The following is a 13,173-nucleotide window of genomic DNA, read 5'->3' as shown; positions in this document are numbered from 1 at the left end:
CTCCTACATGAAGTTCAGGTGCTTTCTTACGCTTCAGGTCAGCGAAATGTTTGTAACGAGCTTTTGCTGTAGTCAAATTGTGAGTTACTGAGTGATGGATGTTAGTTAGCTGTTGAGCAATGTCGTGAATAGCAGGAACATGCACAGTGTCAAAATTAGCATGGGAATTGGGATGTCTGCCTGAATTTATAAAGAAGGGCGTGCAACCAGTAGAGACACTAAGGGCATTATTATGGGCATACTCTGCAGTCCATAAATGGTCAGGCCAATCACCCTCCTCATCTAACAGGTATAACCTAAGGTGTTGTTCTAGTTCTTGATTAATGCGTTCAGTCTGGCCATCAGTTTCAGGGTGGAAACTAGTAGAGTAACGATGGTCAATATTAAGGCCTGTGATGTAAGCCTTCCAAAATCGTGATAAGAACTGAGAGCCCCTGTCTGAAATGAGTACCTTAGGTATCCCATGAAGGCGAATTATGTGTTGATTGAATAATTGTGCCAATTGTTTAGCAGTGGGAACACCCTTAAAGGGTACAAAGTGTGCCATTTTACTAAAGGTGTCAACAACAACAAGGATAGTGTCATAACCATGGGAAGAAGGCAAATCAACAATCAAGTCTAAGGAGACCGTGTGCCAAGGATAAGGGGGGGTTGGCATGGGTTGTAAGAGTCCCTTAGGGGCCTGTCTGTCTGGTTTTCCCCGTGCACAAAGGTCACAGCTCAAAACATATTGACGAATATCACGGCACATACATGGCCACCAAAAATTTCGTCTAAGTAAGTCTTCGGTTTTTAAAATGCCCTTATGACCAGCCAAGGGATTGTCATGACTTTCCTGCATTGCTTTTAACTGGAGGTCCTTGGTGGGTAGGTATAGAGCAGAGCCATGATAGGGAAGACCATTGGAAATGGAACGTAGAGGATCTTCTGAGGCCCAAGTTTGCATAGCCGGATTTGACATCAGGGTGCGGACATGTTGTTCAAAGGGTTCCAAAGATATTACTCCAATAATTTTGTCATCCGGTATGATAGATTGATTTGCAATGACAGGGGTTTGATTTTCTGTATCCAATCTTGAGAGGACATCAGCCTTTCCATTCTTAGAGCCAGGACGGAAGGTGATAACAAAATCAAAGTCCGCGAAGTACAAGGACCACCGCAACTGACGTGGAGAGAGTGTACGGGCGGAGCGCAAAAATTTCAGATTGCGATGATCTGTAAACACCGTTACAGTATGCTTCGCCCCCATTAAGTAGGGCCTCCAGTCCTTGAAAGCATCCTTAATGGCCAGAAGTTCTTTCTCCGTAATAGTATAATTACACTCTGCAGGATTGAGTTTACGTGAACGATAGGCAACAGGATGCAACTGCCCAGTGTCTTTGTGTCGTTGAGAAAGTATTCCTCCAATAGCTAGATCAGAAGCATCCGTCTCCAAATAAAAGGGTTCAGAGGGGTCTGCATGAAGAAGAACAGGTGCAGTGGTGAAGCTGGTTTTCATCAATCGAAATGCCTCTTCTGCCTCATCCGACCAATGAAAAGAAACACCTTTCTTCAGAAGACGGGTCAAAGGGAGAATCTTGGAAGAGAATCCGTGAATGAATCGTCTGTAAAAATTGGAGAATCCAATAAAACTCTGGAGTTCTTTGACGCTAGCAGGAGACTTCCAATCTTTTATGGCTTTCACCTTCTGTTCATCCATTTGAACTCCCTTAGGCGACAATACAAAACCAAGAAACTCCACCGTATCTGTATTAAAAAGACACTTCTCCAATTTGACATATAGGGAGTTTTCTCGTAAACGTTGTAAAACCGCTCTGACCTGTTCATGATGTTCTTCCGTTGTGTTCGAATAAATTAGAATATCATCGATGTAGACGATAGCACAACAATCAATGAAATCGCTTAGAACATCGTTGATGAAGTATTGAAACGCCGCAGGCGCATTGCACAGACCATACGGCATTACCAGGTACTCATAGAGTCCAAATTTGGTTCTGAACGCAGTTTTCCACTCGTCACCCTCTCGAAGCCTGATTAGATGATAAGCGCCACGTAAATCTAGGCGAGTGTAAATCTTTGCTTCTTTTACTTGATCGATCAATACAGAGATAAGGGGTAATTGGTATCGATTTTTGATGGTAATTCTGTTGATTGCCCTAAAGTCTATGCAAGTCCTGAGATCCCCCCCCTTCTTCGGTACAAAGAAAAGGGGGGAAGAGACAGGTGACTGGGATGGTCGAATAAAACCATTTGCCAAATTTTTGGTTAGATATTCCTTCAAATGTAGGTTTTCCTTTTCAGTCAAGGCGTATACCCTACTACAAGGTAGATTAGCTCCAGGTTCGAGGTCAATCTTGCAGTCATAAGACCTATGTGGAGGTAAGGTTTCGGCTTTGACCTCATCAAAGACATCCAAGAACTCCTGGTAAGGTTCTGGTATTTCAGGTGTTTGAATAACACATATTGTTCCTCCGTTGGTGCAGAGCTGAGTGACTGCACTAGCCTCCGTAGAATTTGTCAATTCTGCAAAACAATGTTTTGTGCAATAGTCAGAATTTAATTGAATGGTTCGGGCTCCCCAATCTATCAGCGGGTTGTGTTCCGTCAGCCATGGTAGGCCTAAAATTAACTGAAATTGAGGGGCGTCTATTAAGTTAAACTGTAAGATCTCTCGATGTCCCTCCATGGTAGTCATATGTATCATTTCCGTGTGACTTGTTATGGGTCCAGAAGTCAGTTCTGTACCATCCACGGCTCGGACTTTCTCACTTTTTTCCTTGTTGATTGCTAACAATCCTTTCTGAACAGCAAATTTTTGGTCACAGAAATTACCCGTTGCTCCAGAATCAACCATGACATTCACTCCAGTCAGTATGGTGTCACGAAATTTCAATGTCACAGTTAGTACAAGATGAGGTGAAGAAACTTGTAAGGTGTTGGCCACTTGATGACTTGTTGGAGTTATTGCTACTTTCGCAACCACGGGTCCAACTCCGCCTACCCGTGGTGCCGCTAGTTTTCCTTCTCCTTGATTGGTAGCTTAGGTCGTTTCAGACAATTCTTGACGAAATGTCCACTTCCTCCACAATACAAGCACAATTTATTTGACCTCCTCTTTTCTTTTTCTTCTTTGGAGAGAGGGCCTCGGATAACTCCAATCTGCATGGGTTCCACTCCCGTAGAACTCTCAGGTCGGGTTGACTCAAGCTTGACTCGATCTAATCGTGGAACACTAGATCGAAACTCCCGTTTACGTTCTCCCTTTCGCTCATTGAGCCGATAGTCAATCTCAAGGGTCAAATCCACAAGGGCAGAAATATCAGTAGGTCTATTTGGGATTTGGGATAGAGCATCCTTCAGTTCTTCTCGCAGTCCCCTGTAAAAAACTGCTGCTCTTTTAACTTCAGGCCAATTAGTTTCAACTACTAACCTATTAAATTGGGCTAAATAGGCCACCAGTTCTCGATTCCCTTGTTTTAACTCTAACAGTTCATTGTCTGATGCCTGGGAAGCTGTTCGTCGATCAAAAATGCGAAGAAATTCTTTTTTGAAATCATCTAAACTGTATAAAATGGGGTCATCTGTAGAAACGAGTGGCATTGACCAAGCAGCGGCGTCCCCACTCAAATATGACAAGATGAATGCCACACGGGATTGAGCATCTGGAAAAATTGTTGGTCGGCACATAAAGTGCAGTGAACACTGGGTCAAAAAAATTTGTGCCTTTTGTGGGTCTCCATTGAATCTTTCTGGAGGGGCTAAAGGAATTACTGGGGATAAGGAGTGGATGACTTGGGTCGGAGCAAAGGATGGAGTGCTAGAGCCTGGGTTCTGTGTGGTGAATAATGTAGGGGTCTGACTGGCTCCCTGAACTGGTGTCCCAGTTTTAAATGTAATAATCTCTTGCCTTAAAATCTTATTTTCCTCCCTGACTGCCTCTAAGTCCCTTTGTATTGTATTCAAAATCTCGCCTAATTTCTTAAAATCTAACCCTTCCGCCATTCTACTCAGGTGCTTGTACCAACGTGGGCACTTCACTCTGTCAGGTGCGTCTTTTTTTGCAAACCACACAGGAGTAGAATGACACAAGCTCCCAATGCCCTTCTCGGAACTCTCCCCACCAGGTTTCTTGGGTTACACCTTAGTAAGTGAGTACCGAGGAGGTAAAGGGGATGGGACAGAGAAGAGACAACTCCAACACTGCTGTTCAGCACGAACCTCCTCCCTCACCGGTAGTGACAGCTGCAGACAAATCATGAAATCAAGTGGCGAAACATTTATAACTTATTTGCATTTAAAAACTAAGATAACTTATCTTACCAGGAAGTGTTTTGAGTTTTGCCCCTCTTCTACTTCTCTTTTGCGTTGCATGTATTTGAAGAGAAGTCTTAACTCTTATTGTTCTATCGTCGCAGGAATGCTACTTATTCTCTACTCTAGAAAATTGGGAAAAACAAGGTAAGTGTACATCCAATTAATTTATTAAAATCTGAAAATTGCGTTTTTTCCCTCTCACTGAGTATACTCACTGGATAGTTAAGAGTTGTTTTTATTAAATGGAGTCTATTGGATTTATTGTTCCAGATTATTGAACTTGGAGTCTTTAAGGAAACAATTCTTGATTTGGTCTTTATTTTTCTGGTGGTAAAAGACTCCCAACGTTATTCAGGACTAACCCAATTGAGAAGGTTATTTTAATGTCAAACGGACTGGCAAACGTCCACTGACTATATTGGATAATTAATTAACCTTGAAGCGAAGGAAGTATGATTATTCCTTTCACTCGACTTGCTTCATATTTATTTATCTCTAGCACAGGTCCTTTTATTACCAGCTGGAGATTCTTTAAATGAAAGTCGAGGGTTTATTTTAGCCTGCTCATTTCGTTTACTTTAAGTTTGCATTTCAAGGTTACACACGAAGGCTAATGTGAGAATAATTTCACTCGTGTGAGCCTTGTGTAGAAAGCTGGTGATTTATTTGAGCATGAAGAGCATTTATAGTAACTTGCTCTTGACCTTGAAATTAACCAGCCTTTCAGTGCGCACAGAAAACGAAAATGAAATAACTCTTGTGCTTCTAAATAGCTTCCTTCAATTAACAGCTTGGAAGCTCTGTGCCAGAATGCTTAGGTTTCAGCTAATTATACCACTGAATGAATTTATTTATAAACGCTGCGAAAAGTGACTGAGCCTGGCGTTTCTTCTCTACAGTTTCCACTACAGTTTTTACTCTATATTAATTCTGAACCTCTTCAGTAAAAGGATTAACTTTGGTTGTAGTTTCTTCACACGTAAATTTCTGCTGACATTGGTTTTTTAAACATGCTGGCTTTTCTCATTAACATTAGAATTTTAAGGCTTATTTCTCAAACGTGAATTACACTAGACAGTTCAACTAACCTGAGGTTTTAAACCGACGAACTAACCCCGAGTTTAACGCCACTACCCTGACTGACTTTCACGACGCAGAAACAGGTGCTCCTTCTGAAGAATCTTCGGTGAAGTGCACCATGGAATGTTGGAGCACACCTCACCAACTGTCATTCACTGCAAGACTAGACTGCTAACAGCAATATGCTATTGCAGCAAGTTGGCAGCCATGTTGGAATTTCTGCGATGCCAACAAGCACTCCAACTCAAAGGATTGACTGCTTTCTGAGTTTGCGATGAGAGCATAGAAGCCACGGAAGCAGAAGGAGGAGGAAACCTTCCGTGATTCCTGACAGGAAATGAATCATGGTCATGATTTGTATGCTGTTACTTATTGCTAAAATATGGTTTGTAGAGGTTTAGTATTGTAAACTGGTTAACTAAACCTTTTGCTGAAGTCCCTTCTTTCTACATAACAAGGAATATTCAGGTACGAGGAAGAGCACATGAGTAACTGCCAAAACTAATCATCGAAGCACCTGTTGCCCAACTGTCAAAGCATAAAGCACGCTCTGCTCAACAGTCAAAATTAGCATTTCACGTGTCTTCATTTTAGAATCCCTATTAGCGCTATACACGTGAACGTTGAACATTAACATTCACGTGTTGGCAGCAACGCTTAAAACTCATGCGGCATACGCGAGCGGCTGAAAGGTATTTAAACAGCTCGCGTACAACTTGCAGTGCTTGGTCTCATCTTTGAAAAGCCCTTTCCTGTTTCTCCAGCATCAGATAGAGCGCGTCTTCTGGCTCCGACCGCTTCCACGTCATAGGCTGCTTCCCTAAACTCCTTTCCGGCTCCTGACACAACGTCTTCCTCACCCATTCGGCCGAGGACCTCCTTCTGCTTCCGGGTCACCGATGCTGCAAAAACATAACAAAGAATGAGATAAATGACAAGTGATTACAAGGCCTTGTAACGCTTACTAAGAAGACGATCGGTGAGTTCATTCTGACTAAATTAAAACTGCATTATACAATTGTTCTATAGAGCACCAAAGACTCAGTTTTCAAGGACAGGAAGAAACAATCATTGGATGTTTGTGGGTGATTACAAAACCGCAAAACCAACGCAAGGACATTTTTTCAAGCTTTTGTTGCTCATTATAAATATCACTAATATTTGCATACTATGAATCTTACGAACCTAGTGGTAAGAATAATTACTACTTATCAAAAGGTATAATGCATTGTAAAAAGAGGACAAATACCCAAAACTGTTTAAACAGCATTTACTATAAGGCGATTATTACATACTCTATGTTTTGCTTGTTTTACCGGACTAAGAGAAATCATGACAATAAGTATTAGACACTCTTGCTAATGTTTTAGGAGAACAACTAATTATGTTTAGGTAATGACATGAATATGCAACTGCTCATTTAGGTGTAGGTTTATTGACAAATCTTTAAGTGATATTATATCTAATGTATGGTCTATTTGTTTAGATAGATCCTGGTTGCAGTAGCTCAGGAACAGTCTATCCACTACACAGTATACAGATGCGAATAAAGAGTCGCCCGGGCAATTAGAGTACTAGAATCCAGAGTGTGTCCTTCTTCTTTGTCGTTTTAATGCCCATCCCTCTTTCCCGCTGGGAACTTTCCAGATTTCAGAGTGGACTATCATCTCTGAGATTTGGGGAATTTCAAGGGAGATTGGGGTTCGGTCGTCGTTCAAGAAAAGCGTGGAAAACAGGTGAGTGGCTTGCGTGACAGTGCTGGCCATAGTAAGCGAGACAAGCCACCCTCATTCACCTAAAGCAAACCCCAAAAAAGAGCCTACAGCACCTAGTATTCCCAGGCTGTCTCCCAGTCAGGTACTAACCTGGCCCGACTCTGGGCTCTTAGCATTGTACTGCAGTGCAGGCCATAGTAAGAGAGACAAGCCACCCTCATTCACCTAAAGCAAACCCAAAAAAGAGCCTACAGCACCTAGCATTCCCAGGCTGTCTCCAATTCAGGTACTAACCTGGCCCGACCCTGGTTAACTTCTGAGATCAGACGAGATCAGGTGCTTTCAGGGTGGTCTGGCCGTAGGCATAAAAAGCACTGACTTTGGGGCTCTTAGTTTTTTTCACTCTACTTCAGTGCTGGCAATAGTAAATGAGACAAGCCACTCTCATTCACCTAAAGGAAAATAAAAACCTACAGCACCTGGTATTCTCAGGCGGTCTCCCATCCAGGCCCAACCCTGCTTAATTTCTGAGATCAGACAAGACAAGGTGTTTTCACAGTGGTATGGCTGTAGTCATTAAGAGCACTGACTTTGGTGCTCTTAGCTTTTTTCTACTTCAGTGCTGGCCATAGTAAGAGAGACAATCCACCATCATTAACCTAAAACAAACAAAAAAACAAAAAAAGAACACAGCTTACAGCACCTGGTATTCCCAGGCGATCTCCCATCAAAGTACTAACCAGCCCAACCCTGCTTAACATCTGAGATGAGACAAGATCAGGTGCTTTCATGTAGGTATGGCTGGCACCATGAAATGGACTGACTTTGGGGCTCTTAGATATCTCATTTTACTTCAGTGCTGGTCATAGTAAGCGAGACAAGCCACCCTCATTCACCTAAAGCAAAGCAAAAATAAAAAGCCTAAAGCGCCTGGTATTCCAGGCAGTCTCACATCAAGGTACTAACCAGGCCAAACTCTGCTTAACTTCTTAGATCAGACGAGATCAGGTGCTTTCAGGAAGGTACGGCCATAAGTATGAAGATAACTAACTTTGGGGCACTTGCCTTTTTTCATTCTACTTCAGTGCTGGCCATAGTAGGCACGACTAGCCACCTTCATCCTTCCTTGACCTAAAAGAAAATAAATACATAAATGTCTCTAGAACTTGGTATTCCCAGGCGGTCTCCCATCCAGGTACTAACAAGGCCCAACGCCGCTCAACTTCTGAGATCAGACAAGATCAGGTGCTTTCAGGGTGTTATGGCCATAGACATGAAGAGCACTGACTTCGGTGCACTTAGCTTTTTTCATTTTACTTCAATGATGGCCATAGTAAGCGAGATAAGGCACCCTTATTCACCTAATGCAAACAAAAATGCCAAAAGCACCTGGTATTCTCAGACAGTCTCCCATTCACTTACAAAGAAGGCCTGACCCTGCTTAACTTCTGAGATCAGACGAGATCAGGTGCTTTCAGGGTGGTATGGCAGGAGGCATTAGGTTTTTTCATTCTACTTCACTTCTGGCCATTGTAAGCGAAACAAGGCACCCACATTCACCTAATGCAAACAAAAAGCCTAAGGCACCTGGTATTCCCGGGTGGTCTCCCATCCAGCTACTCACCACATCCAACCCTGCTTAACTTTTGAAATCAGACGAGATCAGGTGCTTTCAGGGTGATATTGTTGTAAGCATTAAAAATACTGAATTTGGTGTTCTTAGCTTTTATCACTCTACTTCAGTGCTGGCCATAGTAAGTGAGAGAAGCCACCATCATTCACCTAAAGCACAAAAATAAAAATAAAATAAGCCTACAGCACCTGGTATTGCCAGGCAGTCATTCATCAAGGTACTAACCAGGCCTGACGCTCCTCAACCTTTGAGATCAGACGAGATCAGGTGCTTTCAGGCTGGTGTGGCTGCAGGAATGAAGAGCAATGACTTTTGGGCTCTTAGCTTTTTTCATTCTACTTCGGTGCTGGCCATAGTCAGCTATTGAAGTAACGCTCATTCACTTAAAGCAAAACAAAAAAAAGGGAAAAAAAACCTACAGCATCTGGTATTCCCAGGATGTCTCCCATCCAGGTACTAACCAGGCCCAACCCTGCTTAACTTCTGAGATCAGGAGCTTTAAGGGCGGTATGGCTGTAGGTATGAAGATCACTGACTTTGGGGACATGAGCTTTTTTTATTCTACTGCAGTGCTGGCCATAGTAAGCGAGACAGGCCACCCTCATTCACCTAAAGGAAATCAAAAAGCTTCCAGCACCTGGTATTCCCAGGCGATCTCCCATCCAGGTACTAACCAGGCCCAATCCTGATTAACTTCTGAGATCAGACAAGATAGGTGCTTTCAGGGTGGTATGGCTGTAGGTATGAAGAGCACTTATTTTGGGGCTCTTTGCTTTTTTCATTCTACTTCAGTGCTGGCCATAGTAAGTGAGAGAAGCCACCATCATTCACCTAAAGCAAATAATAAAACATATGCCTGCAGTACCTGGTATTCCCAGGTGGTCTTCCATCCAGCTACTTACCAGGCCCAACGCTGCTTAACTTCTGAGATCAGACGAGACCAGGTGCTTTTAGGGTGGTATGGCTGTAGGCATGAAAAGTACTGAATTTTGGGCTCTGAGCTTTTTGAATTGTACTTCAGTGCTGGCCATAGTAAGTGAAAGACGCCACCCTCATTCACTTAAAGCAAAACGAAAAAATAGCCTGCAGCACCTGGTATTGCCAGGCTGTCTCCCATCCAGGCACTAACCAGGCCTGATGCTCCTCAACTTTTGAGATCAGAGGAGAACAGGTGACTTCAGGCAGGTTTGGCTATATAAATGAAGAGAACTGACTTTGGGGCTCTTAGCTTTTTCATTCTATTTCGGGGCTGGCCATAGTAAGCAAGACAAACCACCAACATTAACATCAAGTAAAACAAAAAGCCTACAGCACCTGGTATTCCCAGGTGGTCTCCCATCCAGCTACTTACCAGACCCAACCCTGCTTAACATCTGAGGTCAGAAGAGATGCGATGCTTTCAGGCTGGTATGGCTATAGGAATGAAGTGCACTGACTTTGGGGCTCTTAGCTTTTTTCATTCTACTTCAGTGCTCGCCATAGTAAGTGAGAGAAGCCACCCTCATTCACCTAAAGCGAAAAGAAAAAAAAGAAGAAAAAAAAGCCTACAGCAGCCGGTATTGCCATGCTGTTCTCCATCCAGGTACTAACCAGGCCTGACGCTCCTCATCTTTTGAGATCAAACGAGATCAGGTGCTTTCAGGCAGGTATGGCTGTAGCCTGGAAGAGCACTGACTTTGGGGCTCTTCGCTTTTTTCATTCTACTTCAGTGCTGGCCATCTTAAGCAAGACAAGCCACTCTCATTCACTGTTAGAAATGGGGGTCTCTAGTTGTCAGAGGTAGGTACCTTTGACCAAATAGGGACCCTTGCTTCTAGTCAGGGTAAGGGGGATACACACTTTAGATAACCCCTGCTCACCCCCTTGGTAGCTTGGCACGAGCAGACTTATCCCGAAGGCAATGTGTAAAGTATTTGCACCAACACTCACAGTGAAAAACACCACAAATGGACATCCACCAGTTTAGAAAAATAGAATATCTTTAACTAAACTAAATAAGACCAAAACAACACAAATCAAATATACAAAAACTCAGTAGAATGTCTTTAAAAAAGGTTTGTTGCAAAAATAAACTTGTAGATGATAAATGCGACACTTTCGTCTCAAAGTAACTGGGATGTCTGAAGCAAAGCAAACAAATGGGCGCAGAGAAGGCGATGCGTCGATTCTTCCTGCCCTCCGGTTCTGATGCGACAAGATGGCGCCTCGATGCGTTGCGAGGATCCGGTGCATGTGACAAATGGCGTCTTGGTTGCGATGCAACAACGTGGAGGCAATGCGTGTAGGAGAGTAGGATCTGCTTCTTATGGTTACCCCCACATTTTGCTGATGTTTCACTGTTTTTCGACTTTAGTCTGGTTGGGGCCCTGCTATTCAGGACACCAGCCTAGTTGCTTCCTCTCTAAATTGATTCCCTGTACCTTAGGCACACCACAGATTGGATTCTGGGGTGCCCTTATACATCCCTGGTCTATGGTATACTATGTACCCAGGGCATAGGTACCCCACAGTCCTACCAGGGGCTGCAGCATGGATTATGCCACCCTTAGGAAGCCCTCCAAAATGACACCACAGGTCTGCTACTGCAGCCTGGGTAAGGTGGTGCATGCACCCCTTACTGAGATATAGGTTCACTATATCTCACCCTATCACTGCACATATAAACCTATCAGTCACCTCTATGGCAGGCCTGATCAATCCTAAAGGCAGGGTGCTTGGTTTTGTGTGAGAGGGTGCCCATGCATGAGCAGAGCCCCTCTGCAGCCTTCAGAATCTCTTCTCCGGGGTTGTCTGTGATGCAGCTTGACCATATACTCTTAAGTGCATTATAAACAAACAGTAAATGCTAACTTTGGACTGGCTGCACAGAAACATGTTGTGTTTGGTGTCAAACACCTTGGAATCATACCCCCCACACCAATAACTGGTGTGGGAGTATGATCCCACTCTTTTAGAGGGAGAGACATGACAGCACTGGTATACTTGCTAAACAGAGCCTGGCATCACAAAAGGGACGCGCTTACGGACCTGCCAGTGGTTGCCTGTGCTCGGGCAGACTCCCGTGGTAACTTCGCCGTGAGGGGAACGGTTCTTTGGCCCTCTACAGCGCCGTGAGGTGAACGGCACCTCAGAGAACTACATTCTCCAGAAACCCCGGGATCACGCACAGCTCCAGCGTCAGAGAGACGGCGCTTGGAGCCCTCATAAGCAGCGAGGGGTCAACGCAGCGCGGGACGCGCTTACGGACCTGCCAGTGGTTGCCTGTGCTCGGGCAGACTCCCGTGGTAACTTCGCCGTGAGGGGAACGGTTCTTTGGCCCTCTACAGCGCCGTGAGGTGAACGGCACCTCAGAGAACTACATTCTCCAGAAACCCCGGGATCACGCACAGCTCCAGCGTCAGAGAGACGGCGCCTGGAGCCCTCATAAGCAGCGAGGGGTCAACGCAGCGCGGGACGCGCGCGGGCGTGCTCGGGCGCTGCCCGGGCAAAGCCCGGGCCAAGGGCGGGCCCGTCCGTGCCCGTCGGAGTCCGGAGGAGGCTGGGCTGGGCAACGTCCCTTTACATCTGTAAAATGGGTAAGAGGAAGCTGGCCGGAAATCAGGTACAGGGGGGTACCAATGCCAAAGTTGCTCGCAAATCCTCCTCTATTATTTCATATCTGACCTCAGCTGTGGGAGTATTGAACAATGAAATCGAAGTTGCTGAAAGGGAATTGGGTCTAACTTCCAAAGAGGGCGAAGTCTTTGTACCTACCCCAGTACCTTCTATACCCCTGGACCCTGAGGTGATTGTGATTAATGACCCAAAGACTGCTCCTGTACTTCCGGTGATTGATGGCTCCGCTTTGGGGGAAGGGGATATAGTAGTGCAAGCCCCTGTTACGGAGGGGGCAAAAATGCCCAAATGTCAGGATGTTAAGACACAGGGGTCCCGGGCTTTAGCCAGTAAAGCCAGTAAAAAACAAAGGGGTTCTAAAGCAAGTCTTGTAAAGCCCGTGTCTGTATTGGACGATAAGACACAACTGGTGTTACGGAATCTGTTGGAAGAGATTTTTTCGTCTCGGTTTGAGGCCATATTGACTAACATAGCTAAGGATGTTATCGACACTATGAACACGTGTGTTGCGGATTTGAGGAGAAAATGTGACCGCCTGGACTCTATGATTGACTCATTTAGATCTGAGGCAAGAGGTATTTTACAGGATAATGTGCGGTTAAACTCATCTCTGTGCCCCTGTCCTAAGGCTGATGTCGTTGATGTAGCCCCACAAAGGAATTGTTCTTTGGGATATCAGTCAACATCTTTGGTTAAGCCAAATTTTGAGGCTGTAGACAGTCAACTAGAATCTAATGGCCGAGATGTTGGTGAAGGCCCTTTATTAACTGGTGACAAGAATTGTATTAACCGTGTTGTGGGTAGTAGGAATGATAC

At 44.4% G+C, this 13,173-nt stretch overlaps 1 non-coding gene and 5 pseudogenes across 1 annotated transcript; all 6 read right to left on the bottom strand.

Moving 5' to 3' along the window:
* Positions 1–7,354: 7,354 nt before the first annotated feature.
* On the bottom strand, positions 7,355–7,473 carry LOC146856748 (5S ribosomal RNA). Its single transcript, XR_014980328.1, has one exon. It is a non-coding gene; the product is annotated as a 5S ribosomal RNA (ribosomal RNA).
* A 790-nt stretch (positions 7,474–8,263) lies between these two features.
* LOC146856747 (5S ribosomal RNA) lies at positions 8,264–8,382 on the bottom strand (annotated as a pseudogene).
* A 772-nt stretch (positions 8,383–9,154) lies between these two features.
* Positions 9,155–9,263, bottom strand: LOC146856746 (5S ribosomal RNA; annotated as a pseudogene).
* A 104-nt stretch (positions 9,264–9,367) lies between these two features.
* Positions 9,368–9,485, bottom strand: LOC146856745 (5S ribosomal RNA; annotated as a pseudogene).
* A 110-nt stretch (positions 9,486–9,595) lies between these two features.
* LOC146856744 (5S ribosomal RNA) lies at positions 9,596–9,714 on the bottom strand (annotated as a pseudogene).
* Positions 9,715–10,044: 330 nt separating this feature from the next.
* On the bottom strand, positions 10,045–10,163 carry LOC146856743 (5S ribosomal RNA; annotated as a pseudogene).
* Between the last annotated feature and the right edge of the window lie 3,010 nt (positions 10,164–13,173).

Source organism: Triturus cristatus, chromosome 3_2 (genome assembly GCF_964204655.1).
Source record: "Triturus cristatus chromosome 3_2, aTriCri1.1, whole genome shotgun sequence".
In the NCBI taxonomy this organism is placed as follows: Eukaryota; Metazoa; Chordata; class Amphibia; order Caudata; family Salamandridae; genus Triturus; species Triturus cristatus.
This window is presented reverse-complemented; position numbering and strand designations above follow the sequence as displayed.